Genomic DNA, 13,793 nt, shown 5'->3' with positions numbered 1-13,793 from the left:
CCCACGACATACTCTTTGCGACAGTCGAAGTCCAGCTGCAGCTGGGCACTTGTTCTCGCAATACAGCAGTCACAGCGAATATCCTTGGTAGAGGCTTGTGTCCATTGGGTGCAACTTTTGGCTATCTCAGATTTGTCTCTCAGTGTGTCCGGCGACAGGCAGTGGCACAGCAACTGTGATGGCTACCACTTTGTCATCTTGGGCACTTCCAGCTCTTGTGTCTCAGGAGTTGGTTCAAGGGGATCAGCCGACTGATCCTTAGAGTCACCACCATCGGTGAAGGCGGTAAATTGGCTTTTCTTGTGTCAGGAGCCACGGGCACAGCCCCAGTCTCACTAATCATAAAAGTGCAGCAGGTGCAGTTTTCTTGATGGTGTAGTGTGACCTGAAGAGCAGGGTGCCAGGGGTGCCCTACTTATCCCATGAAAGTACCCTGAGGTGACCACACGGTCATCAGCCAATGGGCTACTTGGCCCCCTCCTCTCTAGTGATGTAGTTCATGTAATGTGTGGCATCTGGCTGGCCCAGAGAGCCCCATTCATTCCCCCTTCAAGATGATCTCACCCCTATTCAGTCATTGGGAGCAGGGTAGCCCACCTAGAGGTCTGGCTACCAGTGGGCTACACACCCCCAGTAAAACCGGTTTGGATACCGGATTCCCTTCCTTGGCTCTGTCTCCTAATTCTCTGCAGGAACAAAAGGCATCCTACTCAAGGATGATGTCACAAGCAGCCCTTCAAAATTGGCTTAGCCTTTGAAGCCTGCCTTATGGCTAACATCCTGAGTGGCCAACCTTGGAGAGAAGGTGGTATTTTGCTCTGCGGCAGCTGCCTTTGTTCCTGAGTCTAGGAGTTGTTCACAAGTCTCCCAAGGCAGTCAGAAATCTGTCTAAGTGCCAGTGCATGTGTGAAGCCACCACTGGTCTAGCTGTAGGGCAGAGTAGACAACTTTCTAACAGTTCCTTAACTTATAGTGATTTTAAATCTGACCTGGGCATTAGGTTGGATTTAATGCCACAACTAATTTGATATCTTGCTTGGCCCTGTTAGGCAGTCCCATTCAGAAGTTAGCCAGGCTGGGGTGCCAACCAGTAACCATATGTTAGCCAAACTGGACTCCTAACCTTTCCAGGGCAAACCAACAATGTGTAATGGTTGCTGCTACGACATATTGAAAATAATATGTCCTACTTAATAATATATAGCTCCCTGCCATAGTGCTCCACAGGTGTTCCTTAAGGAAGACTTACAGATATACTTAAGAGAAGTGGTGGCTTTGCCTTTAGATGTAATGGCAAAGTTGAACTAGCAGTGTAAAACACTGTCCATTCAGTCTGCAGTGGCAGGCTGGGGTCCATATTGCCACTTTCATATACAGGGTGGCGCAAACAGTGCTGCAGCCCTGGGTGAAGATTCTCCCTTACAGCCCTTGGTACTCTGGGTATGGTATACTGGGGAATTATCAGTAAGTCCGCCCTTGCCAATTAGGTGCATCCAATTAAACATACCTTTTGTAATGGTTCAGAACACTGGCACTGAGGTCTGACAGCAGGCCCCAGTGCAGTTTCAAAGTCAATGAACCAGCAGCTAATAGTCCAAATGGGGCAAGAAGTGAGAGGAAACGTGCACAAAAGCCTGTTTCCTTACGTATGCTATAATCTTATGGAAATTATTATGTGCCTTTCTTTTCTTTTCCTTTGTCACTGGAAGCAAATTCCACAACTGATTATTTTGTACTTTTAATTAACATCAGAGAAATGGAAATGCAATGTTTTTATTGTGTTTCTTATAACAAAGTGCCTGAGTTAATATGAGTAGGCCTAGTCAAGTTTTCAATCATACTTTAAAATGTGTTTGATGTGCAGAGTCAAATATTGACTTGTTTTGACTGTAAATCAAGGAGCCTAAAATGCTACCTTCACTACTATAATAATTGCACAAATTTCAGTTAGCTCTATGGTCCTGCTTGCACTATAACATTTCAAAATGTATTATTTTCTGTTCACATTGTTCCTGAACAAAGGACGGGTTTCACCTGTACACATTTGAAGACCATTTCCTTAAGGTTGAATGGAGATGCTATGTATATTTAGAATGTGCTTTTGTTTTCTGCCTTTGGTGCATAATAGAGAAATATTCGATAGCTGTATAGTAATAGTCACATTGCTAAATGATGTGTTTTACATTTTACCATTAAGGGCCCAATTCCGATCTGGGTCGGAAAGCTCTCCGACCGAGCCAGATCAGTAGTGTTTTCCGACCGAGCCGGACTCCTGCAGACTGACCGTGCGAGTACGATGCGGACGCATGCTGCCGGTCTCGGTTCGGTCGGACTCCCATAGAAGTCAATGGGAGCCGGTTGTACGCCGCGTACATGGGCTTCCATTGACTGAATGGGTACGTCTCGCACAAAGGCGCCCCCTACAGTGGGTACGCGCCAGTGCCATCCGCACAGTACAGGCCTGTGTTGGAGAGACCCTTGGGTCTCCCCCTGTGTCCAAGTCATAAGGCTGGGGGTGACAGGGGGTTCGACGCAGACCCCCAAAGGCAACTTCCCGGACGTTTTGCGAGTCAGAAACTTTGGCTCGAACCAGCTGTCGGACGCGTGAATCGTACTGGCTTGGTCGTAATCGTATCCATTGCACGGCACGGTTTGCTAATGGAAGAGACGTACGGAGCGGTTCGGACCCGGAAACGATTCAGTCGGTGAATATCTCTTTGCTCGCATAGTACTTGCTCGCTCGTACAGCTATATGAGTCGGGCGGAAAACACGCGTACAGCTCGTACTTTTTCCGGCCGGATCACGTTCAGTGCCCTACTGAGCGAGATCGGCATTGGGCCCTAGGTAGTAATATGTAATTTTTATGTCAAACCACAGTAATAGTATAATGTATACAAATTATGCTTTTGGGACACAAGCCATATTCCTTCTCAGTCCCCTAAAAGAGCAAACACCATGTTAGTCTGTTTAATGGTCTATACTTAGAAAATTAATATGTTCCTTCTCTCCTCTTAAACTGAGCAGTCCTTAAGAGAGTATGCTCTTTGACTCATTATTTGCTTTGTCAATAACCATTATTCTTTTTCGCCTTCTGTAATGATTCTTAAATTTTAAATGAACTTTTTTGGTTTGCATTTTAAATCTTGCCTCGTGTGGATATTACTGTGTGGACTTCCTTAAACACCAGCCTCACCATTTCTTTTTTTGTATTTTTGTAAGTGTTGTCTGGAAATAAAAAAGGGCTGAAAACATGAAGCAAGAGTTCATGACCTGAAGGGACCCAGTAAATTTACATGAATGAAACTCTAATTTCAGATGTATAGATTATATTAAACCAATAATGAAGGCTCATCTGTTAAGGGGCATTGCCAATCAAACATTTGTTTTTAGTACAAGTATATATCCATTTCATTATTATCTTTCTGACCTCCTGGTAATAAACTACCCAACATGGACAGCGAATCACCAAAATGCTTGAGATGAAGACAGTGGCATCATCTGCCCTTTGATCCCCAGTGACATAATAGGGTTGACCCTTTTCTCACACTTAGCCTCTCAAGTTCTCAGGACAATGAACGCAAACAACAGAAAGTGAAAATAGTGCCCAGACCCCTGATAACATCCTGATATTGCTGTTGCTGCAGTCATGAACCATGTAATTTAAACTAATCTCAAGAGGTAAAGTGGTAGCTGTAGTGTGTGATTTAGCTCCCTGCGGTCACGTGACCCGGCCAAGGATCGCGAGAGATCGTGACGCGGGGGCTGGCCACTGGAGACCGCGGTAGCAAGGACAGCGGACCTGCTCTCCCCTTAGTGTAATGTACTTATTTGAAGTAATGCCAATAAAGTTCAGTTAAGGTGCCATTAGTCTCTGCATCATCCTTCCGAGCGAAATACTTCCTTCCCCCACAGTGCCGACGAGAGGAGACGGACCGGTGCACCGCTCGACAGTGGTACGGTAGGGGAGAGCCGGCGCTTGCTACCAGGGTGGGGGCAGCGCACTGATCTTGGGCCTACCTACAGCTGCAGGGTGACGGGCACTTGCTGGCGTGGAGCGCCGCCTCGCTGCATTCATCTCGGCGCGTAGTTCCGCGCGCAGCGGGGCTCCACCCATTAAGCTACTTCCCGTGGCGCGCTGCCGGCGCACAGAGCAGCCTCCTCCTGGCCCCATTTAAGGCAGATCCAGCCAGTACACTGCCCTGCAATCAAGATACTAGCAGTCATCAACACGAGCAGTCACCTCCTGGCCCCAATTAAGGACAATCCAGCTGCTACACCACCCAGCATGCACGCTACAGGCAGCCATCAACAGGTTTTGGCATCAAGCGTACAGCCAGCCACTGCATGAGGTCGTGCACAGCACTGAGCTACCAGCGCATAGAACAGGCACCTCCTGGCTCCAATTTAACAGGGTCCAGCTATCAGACCACCCACCAGGCACCTCACAGGCTGCCACCACAAAGGCGTGAGTATTGCCGGAGCAACGAGCCACTCTGTCAAGTAGTGCGAAGGGGCACAGTCCCCAGGTCCACCTGCACGGGTGTTCTCCTCTGCACGCAGTCAGTTCAGCACGAATATCGGTGCCCTCCTGCAACCCTGGTAGTGGCAGGAAAACACCAACCCAGCCAACAGTAGCCCCCGGAGCCCTATAAGTACCATACAGAACCACTGTAGTCCCCGCCACACACACCATGTGTTCCCAGACCATCTCCTTAACCAACCCCGTGCCCTTTCTACCAAAGCCCGGCAAACCAGCCATGAAGTGGGCCGATTGAAAGGGGTACTTCTTAAATTACCTCTCAGCGCTGGAGGACGAAGGCAAAGAGAAATTCTCCAGCAAGCGGTGGAAGAAGATACTGCTAAAATAATTTGGGACCGGAGGGTCTACGCATTTACGATCAGATGGTTAAGAAGACCAGGGCCTCGATGAATGATGACGTATTCCAACATGCCTTCGAAGATCTGTGCAGCCACTACCAGTCAGTGATATGCACGGCCATCGACCGTTATAATTTCTTCCAACAGAAACAGGCGGAATCAGAGTCGGTGGAGGACTACGTGGCGTCCCTCAAGAAACTGGCCGTTACTTGCAAGTTTGGCACCCTACATGATGACCTCGTACGGGACCAAATCATCATGCACTCCACCCACACGAGTATTCAGGAAAAGCTCTGGGTAAGCGGCGACGCACCCCTTCCAGAGATCATCGCGATAGTGAAACGAGCTAAGTTATCTAAACGGTGCACCCTAGCTGCCAAGAAAGACACAGCACCACAAGCCACGTTTTGCAAGATCTCCGACTGCAAAGTTCCATCTCCAAAAACCACAACAGATTCTGCCGCCCCCGCCAATCTACATCTAGTAACAGAGGTCCCAGTCACGCCCCTCCAAGCAAACAAGGAGCCTGCTACAGAAGCGGCAGCCACTCCCACATGGGTAATGACAAAAAATGCCCTCCTTTTCACGTCAAGTGCTCCTTCTGCGGCATCACAGGACACTTCGGCAAAGTTTGCCGTCGCAGACCCAGAAATGCAGCGGTCAAATATGTCCAGGACATCTCCGAGGACCAAGAAGGGGTGGAGCTTTCGAACCCTGACAGCATCCTGTGCATCGACGACTGCATCCTGGGCAGAGGGGGCACCCCAACAAAATAACCCTGCTGCAGGCTGCCCATAGGTGGCATCCAACTCATTATGGTAGTGGACTCAGGATTGCCCCACACCATCATCCAGAAACAGATATGGGATCGAGACTTCGCCCAAGTGGTGGGTGACCATCTGCACCCCACGGACGTCCATCCAGTTACATACACAGGTGAACGGATCCCCATGGTGGGCTTCAGGCAGCTCCCGTTCAAGTTCAAAGGACGACACACCACAGCAAAGTTGTACGTGGCACAAAAGGGCCCATCGGTTTTGGGTTGGGCCGACCAGGGTGCTCCGGTCCGGATATTAAGCTCAACCCAGGCAGCGACACACCAGTGCTACTAACGGAGGATACTAATGGAGGATACGTCCATGCCATCCTCACTCCTAGTAGAGTTCCCCACTGTCTTCAGCGACCAGATCGGGAAGTTGAGCAAGTTCTCCCACAAGATCGTCCTAAAAGATGGAGCACTACCGGTTGCCCACAAAGACAGGAACATCTGGTTCAACTGCCGAGAAGCAGTACAGCTAGAGCTGAAGAGCTTAGAAGATGGAGGCATTATTGAACCAATCAAATGCGCCGAATGGCTCAAGCCTTTAGTGGTGGCGCACAAGCCGAGTGGGAAGATCTGCTTATGCATTGATCTCCGCAAACTCAACAAGAACATCATTGTGTAAAAATTTCCGTTGCCAAAAATCCACGAATTACTCACCCAAACCAAAGGCGTCAAGTGGTTCTCCACCATCGACCTCAAGGCCGCCTACCACCCGGTATCAATTCACCCGCCATGCCGAAAACGTACATCCTTCATCACACCCTTTGGGTGCTACAGGTTCAGACGCATGCCCTTCGGCCGTGCATCCGCGGCGGCCGTTTTCCAAACACTAATGCACAAGCTGTTCCAAGGTGTCCACGGTGTCCTCTACTTCCAAGACAACATCCTCGTCATGGGAAAATCCAAAGCTGAACACGATGACACACTGCTCACTATCCTACGCACGCTTCCAGCCAATGGCCTCGCTGCCGAATTAGAGAAGTGCAAACTCAGTCTCCGCAAGGTCACTTATCTAGGGCATGAAATCAGCGACATGGGGATCACCCCCAAAATGGCAAATGTGGAGGCCATCCAATCAGCTCCCTCCCCGAGATCCAAAGATGACGTCCATTCGTTCCTGGGGCTGGCGGAGTTCTATAGTTCGTCAGAAACTTTGCGACGAAGACGCACAACTTGCGCCAACTGCTCAAGGAAAAGAACAAGTTCACCTGGTCGGAGGAAACGGAAGCAGAGTTCTTGGCCAAACAAGACATATGCAAGGCAGTTCTCTTACAAGGATTTGATGACGCTGTGTCCAGCATACTCACCACGGATGCCAGCGACAAAGGGCTGGGAGCAGTCCTCTCCCAGCGGGTCTCCGATGGCACCGGGATCTCTGTGGGCTTCGCATCACGATCCCTCACCCCCAGTGAAGAGAAGTACAGTGTGATCGAGAAGAAAATGCTGGCTGCCAAATTGGCGATGGAAAAAGTTTGACAGTATCTGTGGGGGTCAAGATTCACACTCCGCACTGATCACAAGCCTTTGATCAAAGTCCTTACATCCAGCGGCAATGTAACAGCCATGCCACGCATTGCCAAAAGGATGTTGCCTCTGTTGGACTTTGTCTATGACGCGGAATACATCCCAGGCTCAAAGAACAAAGTGGCAGACTTCTTGAGCAGAGCGGAAGCCATGGAAGAACCCGTCACATCATCAGAGTGGGATGAGTACAGTGTTGCCTTCATGACTGATCATGAACACACCATCAGTGCCCAAGACTGGGCAGAAGCCTACACGCAAGACACGGAACTCTCCCAGATCAAAGGGTACATCACGCGAGGCTGGCCGGTGAAGAGACACATCGACGACAACCTCAGGAAATACTGGGAAGTCTGGGAAGAACTATCCATCGATGAAGATCCCATATTCCTGCTACGGGGAGAAAAAGTGGTGCCCCCGAAGGCACTGTATGACCTCAGTCTTCACATCAACCACGAAGGCCAGCTGGGCATCGACAAAGACAAACGGCGGAAAAAACTGCTATACAGGTGGCCCGCCATGGACGTCCAAGTGGAAAAGTTTGTGAGGGACTGCATTCATTGCGCCAGAGCAGATAAAACCCTGGTCACCCTGAGGCCCCCCATGGGAGAGTTCTCCACAATCCATGGGAGGATTTGTCCATCGACATCGTAGGCCCAGTCCTAGACACCTGGGGCACACCCAAACACTTCATTGTTGTAGTGGACCGCTACTCCAAGTGGCCAGAGGTAAAAATCAGAGACTCTGTAGATTCCAATGCCATCATCACCTTCCTCACCAACATCTTCTTGACGGAGGGCATCCCCAAGTCCATCACCAACGGCGAAAATGGACAGCCTTCCCCAGCAGAAATGGGATCCGGACGAGGCACACCCCGGTCTACCATCCTGCAGGTAACGGCCAAATAGAACGCTTTAACCGGGTGATCATAGGCTCCATACAAGCAGCCATCAGCGCCGGAAAAAACTGGGAGCCCGAAGTCAGGAGCACAGTATGGGCATACCGCATCACACCTACCTTGACAGGCTACAGCCCCTTTAAGATTTAAGAACAGGCAGAGAACCCTTCACCAGAGACAACACAGCCTGGATGACCATGAGACTCCAAAGCAAATGGTCACCAGACATTGTCCACAGCAACATAGCGAAGGCACAAAGTATCTACAAAGCACATTATGACAAAAGAAACAATGTGCGTGACACCTCATTGGCAGAGGGCGAGTGGATCCAAGTTAAAAAGGGCCAATCAGGACTCAAAGGAGACAGCAAATTCAGTGAGCCCCTACGGGTGGTAGAAGTATACTCCCACTCTGCCTTATTGAGTGATGGCAAGGTCTGGTCCCAATCCAGAATGGCCAAGTGCAACAAAATCCTACATTGGGGCATCGGTGACAGAGCTGGCAGAAAGCCCCGGTGCAGCGGAAGCGGACGCACCCCCTACAGACCATACGAGTGTGACCGAACCAGCCAGGGCGGAAGGACAATCACCTGGACAACCAACGCCGTGTCCACCCAACCAGGATGCAGAGGAAGGGGGCATCCTGGATGAGACACCCACCACCATCCAGAGAGATCAGGAAGAAGGCACAAGGTCAGATGGACCCCGCGGAGGAAGAGAGCAGGGGACCGGAACACACACCTGCAAGGGCCGTGTGGTGAAGCTACCGAAATACTTCAGTGACTTTCAGTTATAAACCCTCTCCTTATCTTTTCTCCGTCTTTGCCTCTTTTTTATTTATCTCTCTCCCCCTCTCTCTCCTACTCTAACCAGTTCTTCCCCACCTAGGTGGGCGCACCTACAGTTGTCTGTGATTGTTAAGGGGGAAGATGTGTAATGTGTGGTCTAGCTCCCCGCGGTCACGTGACCCGGACAAGGATCACGAGAGATCGTGACGCGGGGGGCTGGCCAATGGAGACCGCGATAGCAAGGACAGTGGACCGGCTCTCCCCTTAGTGTAATGTACTTATTTGAAGTAATGCCAATAAAGTACAGTTAAGGTGCCATCAGTCTCTGCATCATCCTTCCGAGGGACATACTTCCCTCCCCCACAGTAGCTCCATTAACTCTCCTAGCTTAGATCACATGGGAAGAAATGAGATGCTCTTAACCCCTTGTCTGCTAGCCACATTCCCCCGCTGTGCTGGGGGAGGCGGGGGGGGCAGCGCAGGTGCTCATGACGAGCTCAGCTCGTCATGAGCCACGGTGGTCGTGTGCTCATGACGAGCTGAGCTCGTCATAGCCACACCCGTTTCTTTAGAACGCTCGCACAGCAGGGGAATTTGCCCAGCGTGCGAGCATTCTAAAGGTCATGACGAGCTCAGCTCGTCATGAGCATGGGTGGAGTTAATATCTACTTGGGTGACAGCACAACCTTTGTTCAGCCAAGGACAGAGATCTCATCACACCTGACGATACCTCTGAAAGATTTTTTTCTTCACAAAACTCGACCACAGTATACTTCATAACGGGATCTGAAGTAAGGGCCCGAGTACAACTTGGCAGATGGGATACTCCTTCACAAACGTGACTGATATCTCGTCCGCCATATTACAAGTTCCATAGCATGTAATGAATTGTAATATGGCAGACGAGATATCTGCAGTGGCATAACACAGGCCCCCGCGGTGCGGGCGCCCCCCAAGTTCCAGGGGGGCCCTCAGTACAATACTCTGCCCAGACATCTCCTTAATGGGTCTAGAGCGGGCCCCTCCACAACACTGCAGGAGGGCTCAGTCAAGTACCGTTATGCCAGTGAATATCCGTCAAGTTTGTGATGGAATAATACTGTCCGCCATGATCGTAATCAGGCCCTAAATCCTATAACCCGAACCAAGTGGAATTATCACACCAGTGAGTTGAAACTGCTATTTTTCTCTGTGGAGGAAAGTTGGATTAAAAATAATATTGGTTCCATGCACTAATAAATGTAATTATTTTTGCCCGGTCTGTACTGATATTTTTGTAGCTTATATACTGAAACTACCAGTACCATACTTTTTCATTTCAATAACCTATCAGTGAACCCAAATGTATCCTTTTCGGAGGGAAACGAGTTACACGGATCTCTACCACAAGCACTCAACCCCCTGAGCTATATACATGACTGAAATAGAGCCAGGCATGCGTGACCAAGCCTCCAACAGTTATCGAAAAATACAACTAAGATAAATTTGATTTTGAGGCTATCACCGGCTTTGTAGGAGTGGGTTTAAGAGTTTATCAGGCCACAGGTGCGAATTCGAACACAGCTGGCTCAGTAGTTCATACTTCTGGAGTTGATAATAGGAGTAACCACCCAGTATTGCAATGTTAATAGCTGTCATTGCACTCTCCATGTACAACCATTTCATGTTATGCACAATATTATAACATGCCTCACATATTGGCTCAGTTTTGAGGGTCAGGGTCCCTGCACTTGTCCCTACAGTGCTTCACGCTGCCTCATTTGATTGAAGCTACCCCACTAGGTTCAGCAGTGCTGCTGTCAGTCTGCTTGCTTTCCTGGCTGCCGGCTACACATTAATGATCGTATTTTAATGGCACACAAATAATTAATGCTCTGTTACCTGAAGCGATATGTAAACAACGAAGATGAACAACCCTGGGTAAACATTACTGCTGGAAGAAGTAGGAAAAATAAGAAATGAACCCTCAAAAATGTCCTTTTTTTCTTCTTCATATAACACCATATATATGTGGACGAACCTTTTTTGTGGCACACTCATTGTTTTCTAAGAAGGAAGCTGCTGTCAAAGAAGATGAAGACCTCTGCTCTGAGCCAAACCAATTGGGAAAGCCGGGGATACATTTCAGATTTTATTTGACATAGTCAACAAAATGGCCGCGAGGCTTCTACAAAAGACAGTTAGTCACTCAATCGGTGCACTTTGAAAGGACTTTTTGGTTCTGTAGTTAAGATAATTATTCTGAGCACAAGTAGCCATACTTCACACAAACCACAGACGTAATTCAAAGATTACTAGATAGCGCATCTAAAAACTGCGGGGCATATTATCAAGGTGGGTGATATGAGATTTTCGCCGCTTTTGCGGCCGTTTTCGGCCGCAAAGCAACGATAATTTTATCACCCTATTAGCAAGCTGTCGCTAACAGCAGTTAGCGACAACTTGTAGGCGATAGTGAGCAGTTTGGGGCCCACTTTGCCTGTCAGCGATATTTATCACTAATGACATGCAAAGTGGGCGTACCCAACCTGTTAGCGACTGAAAGCAGTCGCTAACATCTCTATCGCCTATTATCAACGCAGACGTAGCGACAAGAAAATTCACGCTAAGCGCGAATATCGCTGAAAACTAACGCCTGCTCAGACCAGTTCTTAGCCTGTATAGCCAATGGGAGGTGGATATTCAGGCTAAGTCTCTATTAGCGATAATGCCTGAATATCGCTGGATTTCCAGCGATATTTACGCATTTCCCAGCTATGCGCAGTGATAAAAAAAATTTAGCTAAGCTTATTTAGCGATAAATATCGCTAGTTGTTGATAATATGCCCCTTCATGTCTTTATAACCCGTACTATGCTCCAGAGACCTCTATTATGTTTGAGTATGTTATGCGTCTGCATTCTAAGCATACGGTCACTGGCTCTTTGAGGTGCAAGGAGGCGTTATGCAGATCAAAGCATATTGTAACAGGTGCAACGGGATTATAACTCTATATGTATCTGCACACATCAGTACTAGGAGTTCGAAAGCCCAGAACGTGAAATTGGCCTCCTATTACTTAGAATTGCCATGTGCGATGTTCTCTATTTTTCTCATCAGAGCATAACTGACCTTGAGAAGCATTGCAGGGGCAAGTCATTGACATGTGGAAATGTGTCACATTTTATGTTACTGTATACTCAGCATCAACACTCTTTTGAGTAAACTGGGATCAGCTCAGCCAATCAGAATCCTAATAATGCTGACTACTGTCGTTGATGTCAGAACCCTTGCTTGACACATAAACCGATTTTGAGACATTTTAAATAATACATGAATAAATGTAAGAACATTTGGTTACTGCATTGTAAATACATGCATGTTGTAGAATAGATGAAACCATATTCATCTAAGTAAAATAGGTTCATATTTTATCAAGCAGCTTCAACATGTTATTTCAATGTGTATTAAAAATCTAAAGTGGTCGCTGAGCATGCAGTGAAACGCACGCTGAGGGAGATCCGGCTGCCCGCTGCTGTTTTTAAGCAGTTACAGCAGAGCTGGGGGCTTGTTGGTGCCACTCCTGGGGGGCGAATACCTGGCGGAAGCTGAGAGGAGCCGGCTGGTGAGCGGAGAGCGGTTCTGGGGCGGTGATAGCGGTGGTGGCAGAGCCGCTCCGACCCCATGGACTGGATCGCAAACCCGCCATTTTGAGGCACCCGGACTTGGGCAATTGCGGCAGACATCGGGAAGCTACTGGTCCCGCCTTACTCCAAGCGGCCCCGGGAGCGGATGCGAAGCGGCAGGGGAGCCACCACGGAGACGGACGGTGCATAGGATTGGTCTGCCGGGAGAGAGTTGATCCCTGGCCCTCCGGGGCCGGGCCTGTGCCGCCATTTTGAGGACTGTTGCCAGCATACCTGCCGGTGTTGTGGATGGCTGTGAGCGGACACCGGCATTCTCTGGGCGCTCTAATGCATCAACGGGGCGACTGCGGTACCAGGTTCTGACTGGATGACAATGGGCTACGGCACCAGTGCAGTGAGTGGAATCCTTCCTCTTGGGGGCCCGCGCGGCAGTGGCGGCCATTTTGTTCACCGCAGGGGCCGGATCCCCCAGTGCCATAGCGGTGTGCGGCTGACAAGGATTGCTGCTTGCGAGCCCTGAGTGCTATTGAGGACCTTGTGGAAGCCAGATTTTGGCGCAGTGGCCTTCCTGGGCTGCAGGGATTGCTGCATTAAGCCTCACCTCCATCCCTGGTGCTAACAGACGCGGGGGCAGCGGAGGCGAGCACCTGCAGTGGGGGCCCCCGTTAGACATTGACCGCCTGAGCAGTGAGCCACATCTGCACTGGGAGTCTTGGAGGAGACCCGATGGCGAGGGGCACCGGTGATGGTGATTCCTTGGCCTAGTGGTCCTGAGGCTGGATACGAGCCTTCATCCTGCTCTTCTTAGCCTGCTCTTTCCCACTAATGGACCATGGCGGACTTGAGGCCCAAAGCGGGTGCAGGTGAGCCGCCTCTCCACATACCACCCTGTGCCGCCGCACCTACCAGGGCCTGCTGCTCCGCAATCGATTTGACAGCGGGAAGCCCCTGGGGCCTGATCTACATGCCACTGGTGACCTGGCCTACATGCCGCTAGGGACCCCCCTGTGATTGCTGGTGAGACTGGTACCTGCGGCTCCTTCTGAGACTCCTGCATGGCTCGTGGCCCCTCACTCACTCTCCTATTGCTGGCTGCAGGTGGACGAACCTAGGCCCACGTGCCCTGAATTCAGCGCCATTATCTGAGGGTGGGGGAGAGGTCTGCGAACTAGGGTGCCTTCCCACTACTTGGGCACTGAGGTCTGCGGGTAGCCTGCCCCGGCGACGCTTTGACGGCACCCGCCATAAAGACTCCACACC

The sequence above is a fragment of the Lissotriton helveticus genome, chromosome 1_1 (genome assembly GCF_964261635.1).
Source record: "Lissotriton helveticus chromosome 1_1, aLisHel1.1, whole genome shotgun sequence".
Lineage (NCBI taxonomy): Eukaryota > Metazoa > Chordata > Amphibia > Caudata > Salamandridae > Lissotriton > Lissotriton helveticus.
This window is presented reverse-complemented; position numbering follows the sequence as displayed.